At 36.9% G+C, this 20,957-nt stretch overlaps 1 protein-coding gene across 1 annotated transcript in view; it reads right to left on the bottom strand.

Annotated features, from left to right (window-relative positions):
* Window positions 1–20,957, bottom strand: part of LOC132113748 (leucine-rich repeat and immunoglobulin-like domain-containing nogo receptor-interacting protein 2) — a 282,038-nt gene that overhangs the window by 144,849 nt on the left and 116,232 nt on the right. The window contains exon 3 of the mRNA XM_059521717.1: window positions 17,590–17,678. The gene's annotated coding sequence lies outside the window, so the exon portion shown is untranslated. The remainder of the gene's footprint in view (window positions 1–17,589; window positions 17,679–20,957) is intronic.

Here is a 20,957-nt window from a genome sequence, read left to right as displayed (position 1 = left end):
ATGATCATGTGACACTGAAGACAACAATAATGGCTGCTTAAAATGTAGCTTTGCCATCACAGGAATACATATTTTAAAATTAAAAAACAATTTGTTTCAAATTGTACTAATATCTCACAATATTACAGTTTATTTTTTTATCAAATAAACACAGCCCTTGTGAGCATAAGAGGCTTCTTAAAAAAAACTTAACAACCCCAAACCTTTGATTGTAGTGTAGGTTGCAGTTTTCAGTGTTTATTTTTTTCTAAATTTTGGAGGAATGAGAGCATTTTCTTCCCTTTCTGACAGAATACCAAGTTCTTGGACTGAATCTTATAATTTTTTTTCCTCCACCTCCATGGGCATTTGTACATCTGATCCATCCCTGGAATTGGCTTAATCCGTCACATAGACGTCGATTTGGCATTCAAAATGCATTCCTCCATTTTGCAATTTGCCTTGTGAAAAGCTCTATATCTTTCTTTTACCCTGAAGTCCAAAGTTATATTACTGGCTAAGTTTAACATAGTCATCGTTTTTGAACAGATGACTCTAGTTCTGTTCCAAAACCTATTGAGCTGCCTCACTGCCGGCTGCCTACATAGGCAGCATCCTAACCATCCTGGAATCTCATAGCTGACTGATTTGGAACACTCTACATGGGCAACAACTCATCTGAAAGAACATAGAAAAATAAATAAAATGGCCGGATTGAAAAATTCAGTTCACAAGTGTTGAAGACGCAAACAAATAGGGAACAAATTATCTCATTTGCTGTGGCACCATGTCACGCATAAACACTTTTAGAGTCACTAAAGCATTTTTCCTCAAAGCAGTGAATGTATATATATAAAAAGTACATTTACTTCTTTGTAATTCTGTAAAATGAGTAATACTATTCCACATTCCATTTTCATTCATGTCATTTTTTTCAATCAGTCACAATAAAGAAAACCTCTGTCTGCATTGCCATGGCAACACTCAGAAAGTTTGACCATGAAAGTGTTCCAATAGGAGGCATAACAAAGAGACATCACTCAAGGACTTCCAGTAAAGCACTCGCCCTGAGATTCGGCCTTCAGTAAATAGGATTCACTTCCACAGTGTTCAATATAACGCTTTCCTGAAAACACAATACTTGCTGATGCTTGCACTCACTCTGTGTGTTGTCCTCAGAAATAAAGAAGGGCAAGGAAGTGTGTAAGGTGAAGCTAGAGTGCAGCTGAGGAGACTGAACACTAGACTTGATATTTTCAAGTGGATGTAAAGCATATTAAGGAGTGCCTATTGATTTGGGCAGCCTCTGGAAACTTAAAAACTACACAAACTGTACAGAACATATGGATACCATGTAGTAAAGCTGAAGAATTAAAACTCTAAAATAAAGTAAGGACGAATTAAATGTTATAAGTAATGTCTTATTTCTGCCATATCTGTCCAAGTTCCACACACACTGGAAAGACATCTGTGAAATAGCAGAGTCAGTAAGGAGATGTAGACAGACCACTTGAAGAAAAATCAATGGGAAAAATCAAAACGCTCAATACAGTAGCTATAAAAAAAAGAAGTAACGCATTTCAATCAAATACTTATACTCTAGAATGTTAGTGCATATAAGCTAATGTTTATACTACATTCAAAATAGCATACTATCCTTAATATTTTTGCAGAGTAGTAATACGGTAGTATGCTCTCTTACATAAAATACATGCTATCTTAAAATGTCTCTAAAATCAGAGACATTTAAATGACATTTTTTGTTAATCTGCAACCTTGACCTTTACACATCATTGGGTAAAGCCTATAATGAGGGGGGAAAAAACCCCTGAACTTTGCGGGAAACCAACTTCCTGTTGGACTTGCCATAAAGAACCAGTAGACAGCTCCATCTTGGAAAGTAAGGTGATCCAGCCTAGCAGGTCTTGCTGGGAGGATAAAATTCCTGCCAGGTTGCATTCTGTTGGAGCCTGTTAAACTGGCCATTTCTGTGGAGCGTTAGCACAGCAGGACAAAGCAGTCAAGGGAATCAGGAATACTAGAAAGTAGAGAGCTGAGGAGAGACAGGATTATGCAAGGGAGATATATGGAGTTGCAAATGAATTTCTGCAGTCGTATTTAGAATTTTTAAATGTTTCTTTCTCTGCTCATTACAATTCATGTTCGAAACCACATGATGACTGTCTTTACGGTACTTCACTGCATAATGCTTCAATATTAACACCTTTCATACCAGTTCGTTTTAATAGAACTTGGGACATGGCACTTGGCAATGACAGTACATTAGCATTAACTTGATGGACAGAGATGTTTACTGGCATTTTCCCTGTATATTAGCCACAAAAATCTGCAATTGAAATTTTCTGCCAGCGCAGTAAACACTCCACTCATTTGGTGGGCAGATTGTATCACATTAGTGCACTGGAAATCCAGGCAAATTGCTCTGTAAATTTGGCAGAGAGTATTCGGAAGTTCAGTGTGGTGCATGATACTGTTCAATGTCAAAACTCTCTCAATCTCAATCACTCTGTCTCTCTCGTCTCGATCACTATAGCGCACCGATGGATTGTTTCTGCACTGCAGCTTTTGTCTGTGACGCTGTATATAATTACATAAACAGCAGCGTTAGAGGTGCTTAATTGCTTTTGGTGCCATTAATCATAAACCCAATCTGATTAAATATGTCAACACACTTACAGTCTGCGATATTGTGATATTTATATTATTCAGTGTCACAATTCAGTTTACTTTCATTATATATAACTATGACAATGTGTTTCACTATATTTATTTACATTTGCACTAAAGCACTCACGGTGAGTGAACTGAACACAATGATTACATATATTTTTATTTATTTTTATTTTATTTATATTTTTATTTAGTGGCACATTGCTGCCACACACATATAATTTTACACTCAATAATGCCATAATAATGAGTTATGTCATTTAAACAATATATGTTCTCCTAATAACAAGATGTTTTGTCATATTTTTAATTTTTTAATTTTCATGTTTCATGTTTTCATGATTTTACATCATATTTATAAAATATTAAACATAATATCAAGAGCATAACGACCACAGCGCTCTCAATAACCATGATTGAATTATTTTTTAAATGTATCTTTAATTTTTTTTTTTTTTTTTTTGATTAAGGCATTTATCTTCATTTGTCTAATTCAGTATAGAAAAATCTCAAATAACCTGTAGTGTTAATTTAATTTTTGTAATTTACTATTTCTTGAATCGGTCCATTTCGTCCACTATGGACATAGTGAGATAGTGATTCCGGTGGCTGTGGAAAGAGTAATTTGGGTGTTTGGAGACATTTCCACCTCCAACACAACCTCAGGGGACCATTGGATTACGCTTTCCCAGGAAGATACTCTCTGCACGCGGTCCAGAAACTCAGATAGTCATTCCTGCCAGACAGTCTCTTGGCAGTCCCAGTGCCTTTGTCACAGTCATCTTATTTGAGCCTGTCCATTTTTATTATTGGCCAGACAGTAGACGCTGCCAGATTGTGCTCTCAATCTATTTTTTTTTTTTATATTTCCCACTTTAGAAATGGGAATGTGAAGGTCACCAAAAGGCATCCGGAATATTTGTGGGCAACACTCATAAAACTCACGTAGTGAGGGCTGTGTTTTTCAGCCCATGCAGTGTAGACTGGCATATTTACATGTTAGAACAGCATTTGAATAATCTGCAACCTTGACCGTCACAAATCATTGGGTAAAGCCTAAAATGGGGGGGCAGAACTTTGCAAGGAAACCAACTTCCTGTTGAAGAACCAGCAGACAGCTCCATCTTGGAAAGAAAGGCAGTATCCACCCTTGCAGGTCTTGCTGGGAGGATAAAATTCCTGCCAGGTTGCATTCTGTAAAACTGGCTATTTCTGAGAATTAGCACAGCAGGACAAAGCAGTGAACAGAATCAGGAATACTAAAAAGTAGAGAGCTGCGGAGAGACAGGATTATGCGTGGGAGATGAATGGAGTTGCACATGAATTCTTTCTGCAGACATTTGCAAAAAGCCCGCATTCCTAGGAGTAGCAAAATTTTAATTGAAATACAGTCTACTAAAAATTACTTGGGATAATAGCACTTGGGTACATAGCAATCTCTATTAAGAATTGTGAGGGAGGGGTTTTCAGAGGGATTTTTGAAGCACATGCTCGTTGCTCTGAAAAACTCCTACATCCCACTTTTCAAAGGTTTGGAGTGGTACAAATTCTTAACTGTTTTTAAAATATATGTCTTATGCTCAACAACAGTAAATTTGTTTACTTTAATTACATTTAATTTATTCCTGCAATGACAAAGCTATATTTTCAGCAGCCATTATTCTAGTCTTCAGTATCACATGACCCTTCAGAAATCATTCTAATATATGCTGATTTAGTGCTCAAAAATGTCAAATTCTAATCACAGTTAAAAACAGTTATGCTGGTTAATATTTTTGTGGAAACAATTTTTTTTTCTTTCATGATTATTAATACAACAATTTATTGGAAAAAAAGAGTAACAATGCGAAATTCTTTACTGTCACTTTTGATAAATTGAATGCATCCTTGTTGAATAAAATAAAATAAAAATAAATAAATCTTACCGACCAACTACTGACCAACTTACTGCCCAAAATTTTGAATGGTAGTGTACCCAATTTTTTTTAATTAATACAAATTATGAAAATAAAAAAAGCAAAAACATAATAAACTGCAAACAGAATCAATATTCTTGTCTGGCTCCTTCCATTTACTGTGTTCTTACCTGGAGAGGTAATCAAAGCAGAAAGGAACAGGAATCATAGCAGATGATGTAAGGTGCCCTGGATACCCTCCCCAGCTTGTGTGCCATGTGGATAATGAGAGGTGTCAAGCAGCTTACAGAAGTTTCACCATGTAGCTTCCACGGTTCAGTCTATTTGTATCAGAACCCTGCATACATCTATACGTCTATAAAGCATTGCAAACAGATTTAGCCAGCACATAAATTTGACTTGGTTCCATTTCATTTTCTCTAGAATTTGTGTTGCGTCATGTGGATCTGTTGCCTATTTTTGTTCCCCTCATCTCATTTACTGCCCTTCTGTCACGCTCTCCATTGATTTTTGCTTTTTTTTTTTTTTTGTCATCCAGGTTGACTGTGATGATCAGAATCCTCAGTTGCTGTATGCTTGAGTAGGCGCAGTCATTTTACATAAAGTGCCATGAGGACGGGAATGCAAAATGGGCTTTTGTTGCTGGAAGCAAGGCACACATTAAGAGAAATGTCACTAATTTGGAGAGTGAATCACTGCAATCAGAAGGCATTGTGAGGGGCGCTTGCAGCGCTGCACATTGGATGTCACATAGGCTCCAACATGATAATGAATGCATGTGTAACCGGTGCACGCAAAAGCACAGCTTAACTGGGAGTGCTGGGGTTCGGGGGGTGGGGGATCATTACAGCCGGATCGCAGCCATCGCATCATGCCCTGGAGGGGAGTTCCAGCACTGATGAATTGTTTTTATGACTTTATAAGTCCTATGTAACAGATGCATTATATAAAATCACAGTTATTAATGATGTTGTTATCATTGAAGGCTGTGGAGACAATTGACTCTTCCTCCTCTTGAGACAGGAGTGTTCGATCAACGGCAAAAGTAAAGTAAGTATCTCACAGGTGTTCTCAAGAAGTCTGAGAGGGACATTTTATCAGTCTGGATGACAAGCCGAGTCTGTCAGTTTGGCTGACTTTGATATCTCTGTTGCTGTTCTTTTTCCTAACATGAAAACGAAAATGTCATATTACTTATTTGCTCCTATTACCTATTGCTTATTTGGATCGATAACTTATTCGACTCAAAACACTTACACATCCCAAATTTTCAAGGTGGTGACCAGACTGGGAATGCAATCTTAAGGAGGAAACACAGCTATGGATTGCTGAGCCATAGTTTATAAAATAAATAAATAAAAAAACACTGTATATTAAGATGCAGATTTATCCTATCAGTGAATCATTGTTTAGACAATTTGTGATAAAAAAAAGAAAAACGTTCACTGTTTTTAATGCTAACATCTGCATGACATTTTCAGAGTTAAACTCTTATACTTGGATTTATCTAAGGAGACCAGATCTAAATACATTCCTTTCAAGAGGGAAATAAGAAATATGGGTAAAAATGTTGCATAAATGCTTGCATAAGCGATATCATTTTCAAGTTCAAGGTGCTCTTCTCATGAACACTGCATCAGATTTAAGGAAATTCCATTAGACAAACATGCGTTAGAGCAATAAAACGATGGATAGAATGACAGAATGGCACAATGACAGATCAACAGAAGAACAGACAGACAAAATTAAGACAAAAAGCAGTTCCCTCCACTAATTATATGCAACCATGATCCTCTTTCTCTGTTGGAAAAATGTTTGCTTGTAAAGACTCATCTCAGTAGTTGACTGACGCAGTGACGGATGTGTGCTTTTAAACATCCTTACCTGATTTTACAACAGGCCATTTATCATAAGATGCAAGTGATTAATAGAAACATCACAACATGTATCCCTGTTGTGTTGTAGATTCCAGCTGATACACAGATTCCTTTATTGCTGATAAATGATGCATTATGTAAAGATGAAAAATTGCTTTTTTGGAAATATTGTGATTTTTGTTGTGTGTGGCAGAAGTAAACATAGAGAATGTTTAGAATAATGACATTCGCCTGATTATCTGTGAAAAAGCTGAAAACATAGAGGCCTCAACCTACATGAATAAGAGAACATAACATTGTAGTACAGATGATGCATTAAATCTCGGAGGGAAAAGTTCTTGGAATGCCCTGCACATCCATTGTGCTCTATCCATGTACTTAAATTCCAAAATAATCATAATAATATGACTGCAATAGCTGGTATGAATATATTTCCTGTTTGATTGATTATCCTTTAGAAGGCAAGCTTATATTATTATACTCATCATTTCTTAACTTGTCATTTGATTTAGGCAGGTGATCAATAAACTTTCTCTTTTTGTCCCTCAACAGCACCCTTCATTCCTTCACTCATACTCTTCAAACTCTCAGCCTATGGTATAAACAAGATGTCTTGCATGGTGTGTTCAAAGTTATGTTGCTCTGTGCTCCAACATGAGTGTCTGCTTGAGCAGACAGTACCGTCTGTTTGAAGGTTCATTGTCAGGGAGATGGCATGGGCCATCTTCAGTTACGGATGTACCAGACTGTATATCAGTGAATTTTCCCAAACATGTAAGTAGGTATAACCTTTAAATATAATCATATCATTAACTGAAAACATAGCACTGCTCCTTCTTACTTTTCTGTTTGGACTTAATTATGCCATACGTGCAACCCAAGCTCAGTATAATTCAATATAATACTCACAATTCATGGACCCCAGTGCAGGTGCATTAGGGATAGTTATGCCATTGTTTATAAACCACTTCTGTTGACAAGCAACCGATGCATTCCTCTGACATCTCAATTTCATTGAAATATTTGTCATCAAGGAATTTATAATACAAAGTAATCTTGGAAGGTGCCATTCTTAGTCTTAATGTAAACGCAGATTGTCTGCTTTACCATCTCATGTTGTTGATGGAAGAGCTGAAGATCTGTGATAAATCATAAGGGTATTCAAACAGCATATACATTGTGTGTGTGTGTGTGTGTGTGTGTTTATATACAAAAAAATTATTAAAAAGACAAAGAAAATAAATATTTATCCTTCTTTTTCTTCCTTGTCTCTGCAAGTGTCACCCCAATAACAAGCTGTCAGCCACCAAATACATACATCCTTTTGATTGACATTTTATAGATAAAAATGTTCTTGCAAAAGCTCAAGCCATAGCAGCAGTAAAATATGAAAAATGGTGAACAGCTTTCTGTGACCTCTACAGTTTTTCAGTGTGATGGATGAACATCACTTACCCTCTCTCCACCCCCACCTCCGCCATGAAAAGGGCTGGACGGAGTACATGATTAGAAGATTGTTAATAGTAGTGGAAGTTAGAATACCCAGTTTCTGTGGAGCCTGTCCTCCAAAAAAAACCTGACCATATAGGTCGTTTGTGCAAGCACCTTATTGCGACCTATATTTACATTTTAAAGTTAAGTGGCCTCTAGCGGGCGTAAAAATAATGACAGTATCGCGTTGCGTCTGTCGTCATGATATGACGTATAACGTCATTACCAATCAAAACGCATGTTTATTTAAATGCAATGTGTGGACTTTTTACACCAATCTCACAGTAATTCGTACACATTTTACTAGGTGGCTTATTCGTTCGAATGACCAGACCTAACCCCACCCCTAAACCTAACCCTCACAGAAATCATGCTAAATTATGATTTATTGAGCATATACATTTTACGTGCACGTCCGTTTTCTGGGATTGAACCCATAATAGCATGATTGCATATAAAGTTTTAACGCAATAGTCTACCAACTGAGCTACACGAGATGCAAATCACAGTGCAAATAAATGTACAAAACATTAATATGAAAACAACCTTTTGCCGAAAGGGGCACAATTGTAGTATATGCTCTTATGGGTCATATTTCAGGGATTTGGACAAACGACCTATACGAGCATATTGGTTGGAGGACAGGTTGTTTCTGTGGCTTTGAGTAAACAAAGACCAGTGTGGAAAGGTCTTATAGACCCCTGCACAAACAATTAATGAAATGAGAAAATAAAATGTGACAGGAAAAGAAAGACAGGAAGGCCACTGGATTGGTGTTTACATGGAAATCCTTGGCATTTATACCTCTGTGCATCTGGCTGGGCCTGCCTGAAAACTAAGGGTGTTATGCAAAATAGACAATAAAATCCACAATGAAGTCTCTCTCTCTCTCGCATTTTTTTTTGCTCACAGTGAGCTTAGCTCACTTAATGCAGAAACTATTTAACATTTAAAAATAAATTACATTATCTGTTTAAAACCGAGGTTTATTGTGGGTTGTTTTCATCGCGCTCTGGATTTGTCAAGCAGTAGAAAGCTGACCTTTCACAAACCAGTGGGGTGCTAAAAAGGGGGTGGAGGGAGAGATAAAGAGATTATGAAAGAGAGAAAAATATTTTTGTCAGCACAGCATAGACTATCTTACCACAATATGGCACAGTAAGAAGTCTAACGGACCACAAAGAGGCAAATATCAGAGATCGAATGAGAGGTCTGTACTGCAGGAGCAAAAAAACAAACAAACAAACAAACAAAAAAGATATCAACTGGGCTTGAGTATTCCACTCTATTCAGTATTCCATTGCAGGCAGGAAATAGACAGCTAATCCAGCCAAAAATTAACGCATACACACACACACACAAACACACAAATAGTTCCCTCCATTCACTTCCATTGTTCAAATGATCTTCTGTTATGTCTTATAGAAAACAAATAAAAATAAAAATACAAGTTCCACTAAATTATGCCAATTTTCATTTTTGTATAGATTCCACATATTAAACTCAACATTCTTTTAATTTTGGAGGGAACTTTTATTAACAGTGACATTCATTGTCAAAATTAGTGATTTTGAGCCAAAATAGTAGATTTTCCTCTAAAATGAATTTTCCACTACAGTATAGTATATAAAATGATTTTCTACTAATCTAACCTAGTTTTCCCAACCAGGAAAGTGAGTGGGAATAAGTTAGTCGTGACAGCAGGTACTTTCTTTCACTGTCTTCTTGTCATGATGAATAGACTGCCTCCGATTACTTCAGACTTTTGACCATTTTGGGTGAGATTGCTCAGACCTCAACCTCTGGGCATTAAATAACCTTTTAATCATTCCTTTTAATCATAAACTTTTCTCATTCCCCACTCCTGTCCGTTTTTCTTTTACTCAATAGTGTGCAAAAGGTCATTTCTAGGATTAACTACAGAGTGGTCAAAGCAAAGAATGTGCTATGATACTGCTGGTTTTACTGTATGTGAGTGAAGAAAAAAAAACAAAGTCATGATTCCTTGCAAGTGGACTTCCTTCCCACAGTAAGTTCGAGGGAAGCTTTGCAGCTGAGTGCCATATAAGCTGACATTAACCCTGCTTACTGTAATTTGGATGGATCGCTCTGATTTTTTTACGAATCCATATGTGCATTCATCAAGCTAGAATACTTTACGGGAGGACCCAAGTGTTCCCTGGCTAGCCATTAATAAAAAATGCATGAATATGTAAGGAATAAATCCAGACAGCTGTTTAGTAGACAAAACGCCCTGTTCCCGAAAGCAATCTCAGCTCAAAGCACCTGCCCTCAATCTTACTTAACAGGCAGTAGCTCTTGCTAAGCTATGGCACCCATGCTCTTATCAGAGCAGAGAAGCCTACTTAATGGATGTTTGCGCATCCATCTCTCAGTTCAGCAAAGGCCAAACTGTGGAAATGCTGTCAGCTAAATCTAATTTCTTAAGAACTGTTTTGGATTGATGAGGTGGATGCTTTTGACTCAAGACATTTTTGTATAACAGTTAATAGGAGTGTTCCTAATTGCATGCACCACTTCACTTTATATTACATTAAATATAAATTAAAGCCAATGAAAATCAGTTAAAAGTATATGAATTTTAATAAATGTAATAATATCAATCAGCAATACAACCTAATGAATATTCCAATTATTTAGTCTACATTGATGATTTATATCGCATTGATCATTTACATTTAAACTATAAAATAAAATAAAAATAGTTGTTATTTTAAATTAATAATTGTAATAATATTTCTATATGTTATACGCAGAAAGGCAAATACATCCTCTAACACTGACGTAACACCTAGACACGATCGGACAAAGAATTGTGATTATATACACACTAGAACAAATGTGGGAGCTGAATGAGATAAGTGATAAACAGGGAACAGGTGAATAACATGACTAATTAAATAGACTGGGGAGAACTAGGTTACAATGACTGAACCAAAAAACAAAGTGAAACAGGAGACAGACCTTAGATGTAACACTAATATAGCTGTTTTTATTGCACTTTTGAACAAATAAATGCAGCCTGGTGAGCATAAGAGTCTTTCAACAAAAAGGTTTTAAAACCCAAAACTTTTGAACTCCAATACATATATCCTTAAATTTTAATTCTACTCTGTGGCTTTTTGCTACATCAACTTTAATTCAGAAAATGTAACTGTAATTTAAACAGATTTTTAATTAATTTCTGAATGTTGCACAAGTATTTTTTTTTTCCTTTTAGGATATCTATCAGTAACACCTTATATACAGGCATCAGAAATGGTTCAAAATGTCTATCTCTGCTGTGATCTAACCTTTGCTTCATATATTTTCTTGGCGATAAGGCGTGTGTGTGTGTGTATGTGTGTGTGTGTGTGTATGTGCAAAAATCCCCCCACCCCTGTGCTAAATCTCTGCTCACACTGATAGATAAGAGCAGACGATTGATTGAGTTATCAAGGAGGAGGATTCAGATATAAGTACTTGACGAACATAAAAACAGAGGGTGAAGAGATGAACATAGGGTGAATAGTGTTTCATTACTAAAGCAGACTTACTTTGCCCTCACAGTTTTTCACTGGCAGACACAGAGCCATTAAAACCACTAGTCACAGCAACACCAGTTCAATCGAGCAGCTTAAGAAACTACTTCTGCTTTTAACCAATTATCAAGTTTGATAACTCTTAGTGAAAGTAGTGATTAGGCCAATTTACAAATGCATTTATTTATTAATTTTTACAAGGAATTAATGAATATTTTTTTATCCACAATTTTTTGCTATGAGGTGCTAAGAGGACTAAACTCTATTTATGTGACCATTTGTTTACTTTAATTACTTGTACACACACACACACACACACACACACACACACACACACACACACACACACACACACACCCACACACACACACACACAGGCCAATGAGATTCAAAAGTATGCGGGGCTAATCAGCACTACAAGCAGAAATAGAAACTTCTATTTAAGTCACATGTTTGCAAAAGTGTGCTTATGCAAATAATACAGTGAGAAAAAAGTGTGATCAGCATCAAACTATTTTTGGACAGAAATGTTGATTTTCAGTTTTCTGTGTGTGTTGTCAGGTTTATGCACTTATGCACTTCTAAATATGAAGACAAATATGTGCCTTTTCAATCAGCTTTTAGCTTTGCAGACTACTTTTAACCATACTTCCATACTGCATACATTCATACTAATTCATGTTTATGCATGAGATTAAAAGCAAAATGTATTTCATGCAATGCTATTAATTTTAAACTTTTAAATATAGATATGTGAGTTGCTTAAAAGAGAGTGAGAGAATGAGACAGGAAGAGAGAAGTGTACTCACGGGCCCAGTATTTCCCAGTATGTGATAATGGGGCCTGTAATGCACTGTGTTCCAACTAATGGAAACACAGAGATCTTGGCGGCACTGAAAAATGAGACACACTAAAAGCAGAGGGCAAAAAAGGAATATACAATTACCTGTTCAATTCACACTTGTCGGAAAAAAAAGAAAAAAAGAAAAGAAAAAGAAAACAGGCACATACTAGCATGACAATGTAATTTCACTGTGAAAATAAAGGAAAGATTGCCTTCATAGTGAATAATAATAATAATAATGATAATAATAATAAATACATACAGTAGAAAAGTAAATAATTTTAAGGGCCAAAACAGAATCATTTGTTACCATATTTGATATTATTAAATTTGTCAATAAATGTAATCCAGGTATTTTAGATTACACATCTGCTATTTTATTACAATGTGCTTCTTTATTAAGTGCTTTATTAAATGAATAAAATAAAATAAAATAATTTTTTTTTAATAAAACAGAAAGCATAAAAACCCATAAACCCTTTTATCAAATGACCAAATGAGCAGAAAGCTGATGATCTGTCAAATTATAAAATTTTCAAATCCCTACTCCTGGCTAGCCTGGTCCAATGAAATGAGCAAGTAAAACAACGGAAATCTCAACACTGAGTTAAAGTTTTCAGATGTTCATGAGCAAAACAGCCTTGTGGTACAGCCACAACCAGCGACACAAAACAACATTACCATTTTTATTCGAAGATATATTTTCATTCTTATCTCAGGGCCAAAAAATTATGGTAAAGTGCAGAATTTCCAAGATTATTTGTCTTCAACAAATGGAAGTATTAAATATGCATGCCACAATTAACTGAGCCAATTGTGGTTTAATGTCGTGATGTAAAGTCTGCCTCTGGTAAATGATGTGACATGACCCCATCAGTCAGCAAGGCGGACAGCATCATGAACTTCAGCTCTCAGTGACTCAATGCTCTCTGACACGTATGCTCTAATACACACCACAATGTCTTTGTCTCTTCATACCAGCAAATAAACTGCCTTTAGAGGTCTCATTGACCACCAAGGCCTTTAGTAAGCCAATCAGCTATCAGTCAGCTTTTCTTTTCTTTTCTTATTCGATCTGCAGCCATTATGTCGTTTACATCAGCAGAATGGGGAACTTGGTATCTATATAGTACTATACTATATAAATGAAATTGAAATAGTAATTTACTCAGGATGAATGGTCTCTACTACTGAGTGGGGACTCATGTGGACATTTACCAGCACAGCGGGCACAACATTGCTACCTTGCAAATGTTGCTACCTTGCAAATGACCCATTCTGATAAATGTATTATCATAAATAATGATGGCAATGGCTAACCTCAGTTTAGGTCACAATATAATTGCCCTGTTGGATGATTGTTTTGATAGTGGCTTGGTGCATTTATAGTCAAGAAAACACTCTTATCCTTGTTACATAACTACTGTTGCAAAAAAAATGCCTTTGCCTCCTTAATTTTAGCCTGTTTACTTTAATATTTAATTTCATGTTACGTAGCTCTATTATCCACTTCTATTTGGCCAAGTCAAAGATCATCGCACATGAAACCAACATGAAACTAACAACCACTGAGAATGAATTCAAAGAATAATAAAGAAAACCAGTGGTGTGGTAACTTATCAGAACACACACTGTCACACTTCTACTCAGAATTCAGCCAGGACTAATCATTCTTTCATATAACCTTCACATCTGGTAGCTAATAGCGATGCCACACTCTAGTGCTGCTGAGCTATCATTTGTGACATAGATTTGTGCTGTTAAGTTGAGATGGTTTTCAAAGAGCTCCTGATACTGAATGAGATTTCAGCTTCCTTTCTTTGCACCTTTTTCACTTCAGAAACATCTATTCAGATCTGAAGGAAACATTTCATCCGTCTAGCCATCAGCTGCTGGTTTTGCAAAGCTGTGACTGCCTGTCAACCTACCAGATTGGTCCTTGATTTCAGAAGTATATGACTGGAGTCTCTCAGCAAGACTCATCTATGATCTTGAGCCATCACGCCACACACCGTGAATAATCATGGCGAAAAACATTCTGCTCTCTCCGACACAAGTGCTCTGATTGTGGGATCGAAGTTGAATGGAGCTACAGGCGTGCATTACTTTGTCTTCAGTGTAAAAGTAGCTTTCAGATGCACAGGGAGAAAGAGGTGGTCAATCTGAAAGTTTACACAGCCAACTGTTTTCCAGGGCATGCACAGTACTAGTCAAAACTTCCTGCTCTCATTCTGCAATCACACTTACTGACATGACTTAATTAAGACAACAGATCAGCTAGCAGCGATAAAGACTCTGCCGGATTTGCTTTGCCACTAGCAGCTGACATTTAATAAAAGAATAATGCCAACATTAGCCTATATACTCTATCTACATTATGCATTTAAGACTCCGTGAATATAGTTATCATTTGAAACACCTTTACTCACAGAGCCTACATGTTTTTGTGGAGGAAAATGATTGAATCCACTGTAGATGGCTTCAGAGCATTCATGCGCTCACTGATGGTGCGTCATTATTCTCATTATAAACATGGTCAAAACTTTTCCACACCTCATACTTTGCTTTAGTTGCTGGTGCAACCAAAACGTAATCGCCAGAGGCAAGCCTCCTTTACACCTACTCAGCATCCATTTTCGCATCTTTCTCGTGCTAATCGAAACACATCACATGACCGCTCGTTTACCTCGCAAACCGAGCCTGAGCCCGCGTAAAATTATATAAATTAAGCCTGAACCTGACCGAATGCGTCGGGTCCCATCGGGTCCCGTCGGGTTCGGACAAAGATCTTCATCTCTATACTGTAGTAGTTTCAGGACCCCTAACAATATTTCTGTCATGACAACTCTTGGAGGGATTGGCATGGTATCGATTGGCACGTTAAGATTGGTCGGATCGCCTGTCCATTATACTCTCGGAGAAGGGTCAATTCAAATTCAAATTCAACTTCTTGTGGAGTGCAGCCAGTTCACTGATGACTATAAAAATAGCTTATCAATTACTAATTAATATTAAACTTGACAATAACTGTGGAACACACAACACTATTCATTCACTCATACACTTATTTATCTAACACACACACTTAGTCTACACTTCAGATTTGCACATCATTTACCTGTACATACAAAACTGTCTATTAGAATATACATGAACATACGATTGTAAATGTGTAAATTGCTATTCCTTATTTACTTTTTTGTTTTTAATCTGTGTTTTTGTTCTGTCGCTGTCATTCTGTTTCACTGCGGAAGCTTCTGTCATGAAAACAAATTCCTGGTATGTGTAAACATACCTGGCAATAAAGCTCATTCTGATTCTGATTCTAAAGCCCCCCCACCCCATGATTGTTCAGCCTAACAGATCTAAGACCCAAACTCACGCCATTGGTTGAGATAATGGTGCGAGGCTGATTTGAATGTTTAAATGAAGGGTTGAGGTTTAGCTGATTCATAAGGCCCCATTAGCCCCTGCTGGTAGATGTAGTAGCTGCGTCTTTTTCCACTGACCTCCATTCAAAGTTAGCTGTGTATTCTAAACTGTTTTTATGTAAGCATAATATAATTTGAGGTGAGTGAACCGATAAATGCTTACTTACAGTCATCTCTGGATATTATACTGGAATCAGAAAGCATTTAGCATTAAAAAAATTACACATTTAATTAAATTTCTACAGAGCGTTTTAGCATTCTGACAGTAATGTTGACACTGTAGAAAAGGATGTACACACATACACCCTTATGCTGAGACTTTTATTCCAGTCATGGTTTTTCCAACTTTTTCGCCTTTGAGACCTACGTGTAATTCCAGCATGGCTGAATTAGGAGGCAAAATTTAGAGTGCTTGCACTCTTCTGATGAGCCTTTGAGAGAGGAGCGTGAGAGCTCTCAGCATCTACTATTAGGAAACAAATGGAAGGATGAAATAGAAGAGAGCACATAGGGAGGGATCAGGGAAGGGATCAGATGGTAAAAATATGAGAAAAGAGCAACCAAATGCTTAACTTTAGTATGCCTCGAGGTAATGAGATTTTCCCCCTTTAAACTCGTTTTCACAAAACAAGCACAGGAAAAGGAACCACATGAAAAACAACTACGGTCTCTTACCTACATGTTCTCAATCATTTCAAAGAGTATTTCAGCTTCATGTTCCTTGCTGAAGCACAAACCAGAAACGTGACAGGAACTGCAAGTGGCCAGAATGTTTACTGCGCCATGCACCACTAGTGGACGATGGCATTTGAAACTAGGCATTTAAACACGTGGAAATTACGTGTTTGACACCTCAGAGTAATTTCATCTCACATGTGCCCTTTGGGGAGAAAATGTCATACTGACACAGAGGATCAGGAGGAAGGAGAACAGAGCAGAAACAAGACTTCATATGAAGAAGAAGGTTAGGAAAAGGCATTTAATCCCAGTCCCATTGTCACATTTACAAAAACATTCACAGTTTTATTAAAATAAAGTAAGCCTATACTTGTCTACAAAGTGTAAGTTTTTTATTACTGTAGTACTTTCAGGACCCCTAACAATATTTCTGTCATGACAACTCTCTGAGGGATTGGCATGGTAATGTACATGACAATGATGATGTATTTGGTCTTGGTGGAAAAGATCTGCTACACTGCTGCTGCTGCTGCGGCAGAGCAGGACCTGAGACTTGCTGCCAATACATCCACAACATGATGCTGTGAGCAAAGAAATATTGCTACTACAAATATAACATAAATTAAATAACCCCCATATAGAATACATGAATCACCTCGTAGTAGATTTATACAGGTGGAGCTTGGGAAGGTGGAGGCTTTCTGAAGCAAGCTGCAACTGCTACAGTAAGCCCTAGTCATATATTTGTATCCTAAACAGTGAGCTCATTGGCTACCGATACAGGAGAGAACCAATCAGCTTTGCCATGTGATAATAATGTCATTAGGTCAGACTGAGACGGACTGCGCCATCTAGAGTACCATGCCAGAACAATGTATATATATATTTATATATATACTTTTTCCAAATTACACATAGCTTGATATCATTATATTCGTTAGAACAACACATCACAGAAAAGGAAATGTTTAAGCTTGCAAGGCATAAAAAATGAACATGATCCAGATCAACTGCCTGAGAAAAGCAAGTTAGAGTTCTGTCAATTGGTCTGAAATGCTCCTTGTCAGCAGGCCAACTTTAATGTTGAGTCCTGAGTTTCACTTATCCATAGAACATTAGTATAATTTAAAAGTATCTTACCTGTCAGGCCTTCTGAATACAGATGTCAATGTGTGGGATGAAGTTTTGCTTGCAGAAGACTGTTGCAACAGCAGAATTCACAGCTGGATCTGCAAAGGAGATAAACGACAGAAGCTATTTATCTTATTGTGCTTGAAATTAACAAGCAGATAAATGTGCCCCATCTAAAATCCATCTGATGCCGGGTTACACCGACATGGATGAACATATTGTGGTATATGCTGACTTGAGAAGCTCCTGGACAATCGGAAAACATTTGACCATATGTACACTACTGCCTACAACTCATACTGACTCTGTTGCCTAATGATTTTCCTGGGCAAACTACAGCCTTCTCCTGCTGTTTCACTAAATCGTTGTATCTTCCAGCTTAGCAACTGAACTATTCACTTTAATGGCATCTGTAAGAGATGCTGCTTTGGCCTTAGGCTGGGTTGGGTTAATAAGTGGTCTTAAACCACAACAAACACTTTTATTCAGAATGTATCTTGTCTACGTAAAAGGAACAGTTGCAAATGGCCCAAGAGCATATTTAGACTTTGGGGCCCACAAATGCTTCCTACAATAAAGTGTTTAATTTAATTGACCCTGTGATGATCTATTTTAAAAGTTTAAAAGATGATGGAGCTGGATATTCAGGCATGTTTTATGGTGTTTCATATAGTGCAGAAATGTTTCCAGTATATCTATTTGGAAACCCTGAGCCTGTTTATCACAAATTGGCCTTACAAAGACAACAGTTGAAAACTAGCTTGCATTCCATTCGCCACCATCAATCTTGCGTGACTATGCTGGGTGGGCTCTGCACCATCTGATGCACAGCCCGCTTTATGCATCAGATGGTGAGGAACTGTTTAAGGCAAGAATATGAAATGAGATCATTATGGAGCAAAACAACTCCACGGGAAATATCTGTTTCAATCAGCAGCTAGATGTGGAGGTTATCGATCAAAAACCTTCATCATGCTCATATCGCTTACTCCCAATTGAGTGCAATTTTCCATTGGAGGGTTGAAATTGAAAATATGTGACAACACTTTCTCATGGATTAGAGTATTCCTCAAACCTCAGGATTATGAAGATTAAAGCACATTCCAATGAGAGAGACATTCAACTGCATGCCAGCATTCCCATTTAAAATGGAGAACTGATGGTTTCCGCCAGTGCCAGGATTTACATATTCTACTGTTAAGAGTGATTGACTTCCATTGCAACCAGTCACATTATTATAAGACTGGAAAGATGGACAGATGGAAGATGGAAGCCACACAGTCATCTTACGTTCAACACCCACCCACCTAACTTATTAGGATGAACAAATAATAATAATAATACCCCTCCCCCAAAGGTATATTTGATTCCTAACCTCACCCAAACCTAACAACAATTTTAAAAAGCAGATACATTTACAGTGACATGAACTTTAGTCACAATATACTATTATACACCAATTTTTTAAAACACATATCTTTTATTCATTTTAACATTTTTAAGTTTAGACTCCATATTCAATATTCTACAAACCTAAAATGATTCATAAAGCATCTGTAAAGCTGTTCATATACAATAATATTACATTTTAGAAGCAGTCAATATTAAATGATTTACACTAGAGTGTCTATAATTTATTAAATATTTATGATTTAATATTGATTTATGTGTATTGCAACCACACCATTAATATCAATAAATTCTCATGAGATCATGTTGGGATAGCACAGGAAGTGAGAGTCTCTTTCTGTAGCTGTGGAGTTGAAGGTTGACTCTGGAAGCCATGAGCAAGTCATCAGTGCAGAGCTCTCAGTGGCTTTAAGGCCTTTAGAGGGCTTTGGAGGCAGACAGGGAATGCCTGAGATTGATTCGGTACAGAAAGACTGCCCACCACTAGAGGATCAGTCATAGAAGAGACTCATAAGCCTACTATGTTCAGGAGTCTACTCACCCACATCTACTCATAACAACCCAGCCTAAATATACTTGTTTCTTCTCTGGATCAACCATATGGCGGTCACAGAGGTCAGTTTCTCATGCCTTTTTTGTCATACAAATAGATAATGAAAAGGTCTTTCCCTGTGTTACAATTCCTGCGGTGGGCGTTAGAACCGAAATGTGCTTCTTGTAAATGACTTGTGAACATTTTCTTCTTCTGTTTTTTTTTTCCCCACCCACGAGAAAGAGTAATCCACCATGTGAGGATTTGCAGGGCTGGTAGAGAGAGTGCAAAAGAGAGAGGAAGCCACATGGAAATCAAGGAGGATTAATTAGAGCACAGACCTAATGAGGATCCTCACAGGAACGGACATTATCGAAGGAGCAAATGTGTTTAGCTACCTTACAAAAGAATAGAAGGAAGGAAGAAAATGGAAAAGGGAGAAGAAAAAAGTGTAAGATTAGAATGAAAAAGAAAAAAGAAATAAGGAATAGAAGGCAAAGGCATCTTTAGTTTAGAAAAAGACTTCTAAGTTTCAATGGTATAACTTGGAGGCTAGTAGAAAACCCATTTTCACCATATAAGACCCAAGTTCATGTGTGTTCCACAAATAATAATAATAATATATAATTTATAAATAAATTACATGACCAAGAGAGCTGTTCTATGAATCATCCACAGATTGTGTCATAGGTTTATAGCCCAGATGATACTCGGACCAACAGCACAAGTGCTTTTATACAACAAACATTGCATAAACAATACATTCATATTAAATAAACTACATTTTACACACAATATCACTGGTAACTAGGTCTATTTTTGTTCCGCCATTACTTATTGCACATCTCTGAGCACCATACTGCAGTGGTGTTATTTTTGTGACTGTTAGTTGAATGGCTCAAATCACACATTCATAAACACTTAGTCACTTGTCGCCACAAGAAGTAATGGTTGCAGAAAGAGATATCACTGGAAAATCCACGCCACTAATGTACAGATTTATAGATGAGTAACACAAACAATCAAAATAAATAAATAAATACATAAATAATATGCCTGTGAGTTTTTCTAGGTATTTGCTCAGATTCTGTTTTCTGTCAACATGACTCAGCCTCCTCTTGTGGACTAGAGTACCCACTTTCTGATGTCATTTTATATTTGTCTAACCATAATTCACTAGTTAGGAATGAGAGTGGGTTTTTTTTGTGTCTGTATTTTTCTCAGCTCCTCTTGTCACTTTAATCTTTTTTCCATCTTTTGTTCCTAGCACTAATAAAAATCCCCGCTCTTTATTCCATCAAAGCTTAGCCACCTTTGTTTTTCCATTACCGAGCAATAGATTAGTAAGCAAAAGCTCGCCCCCTCGTCTGCCTGGAGAAATTAAAAAATAAACGCTTAAACATATGTTGCCTGATTTTTGGCATGATTCACTCTT

Source organism: Carassius carassius, chromosome 33, assembly GCF_963082965.1.
Source record: "Carassius carassius chromosome 33, fCarCar2.1, whole genome shotgun sequence".
NCBI lineage: Eukaryota > Metazoa > Chordata > Actinopteri > Cypriniformes > Cyprinidae > Carassius > Carassius carassius.
The sequence above is the reverse complement of the archived record's forward strand: the minus strand, read 5'-3'. Positions and strand labels throughout refer to the sequence as shown.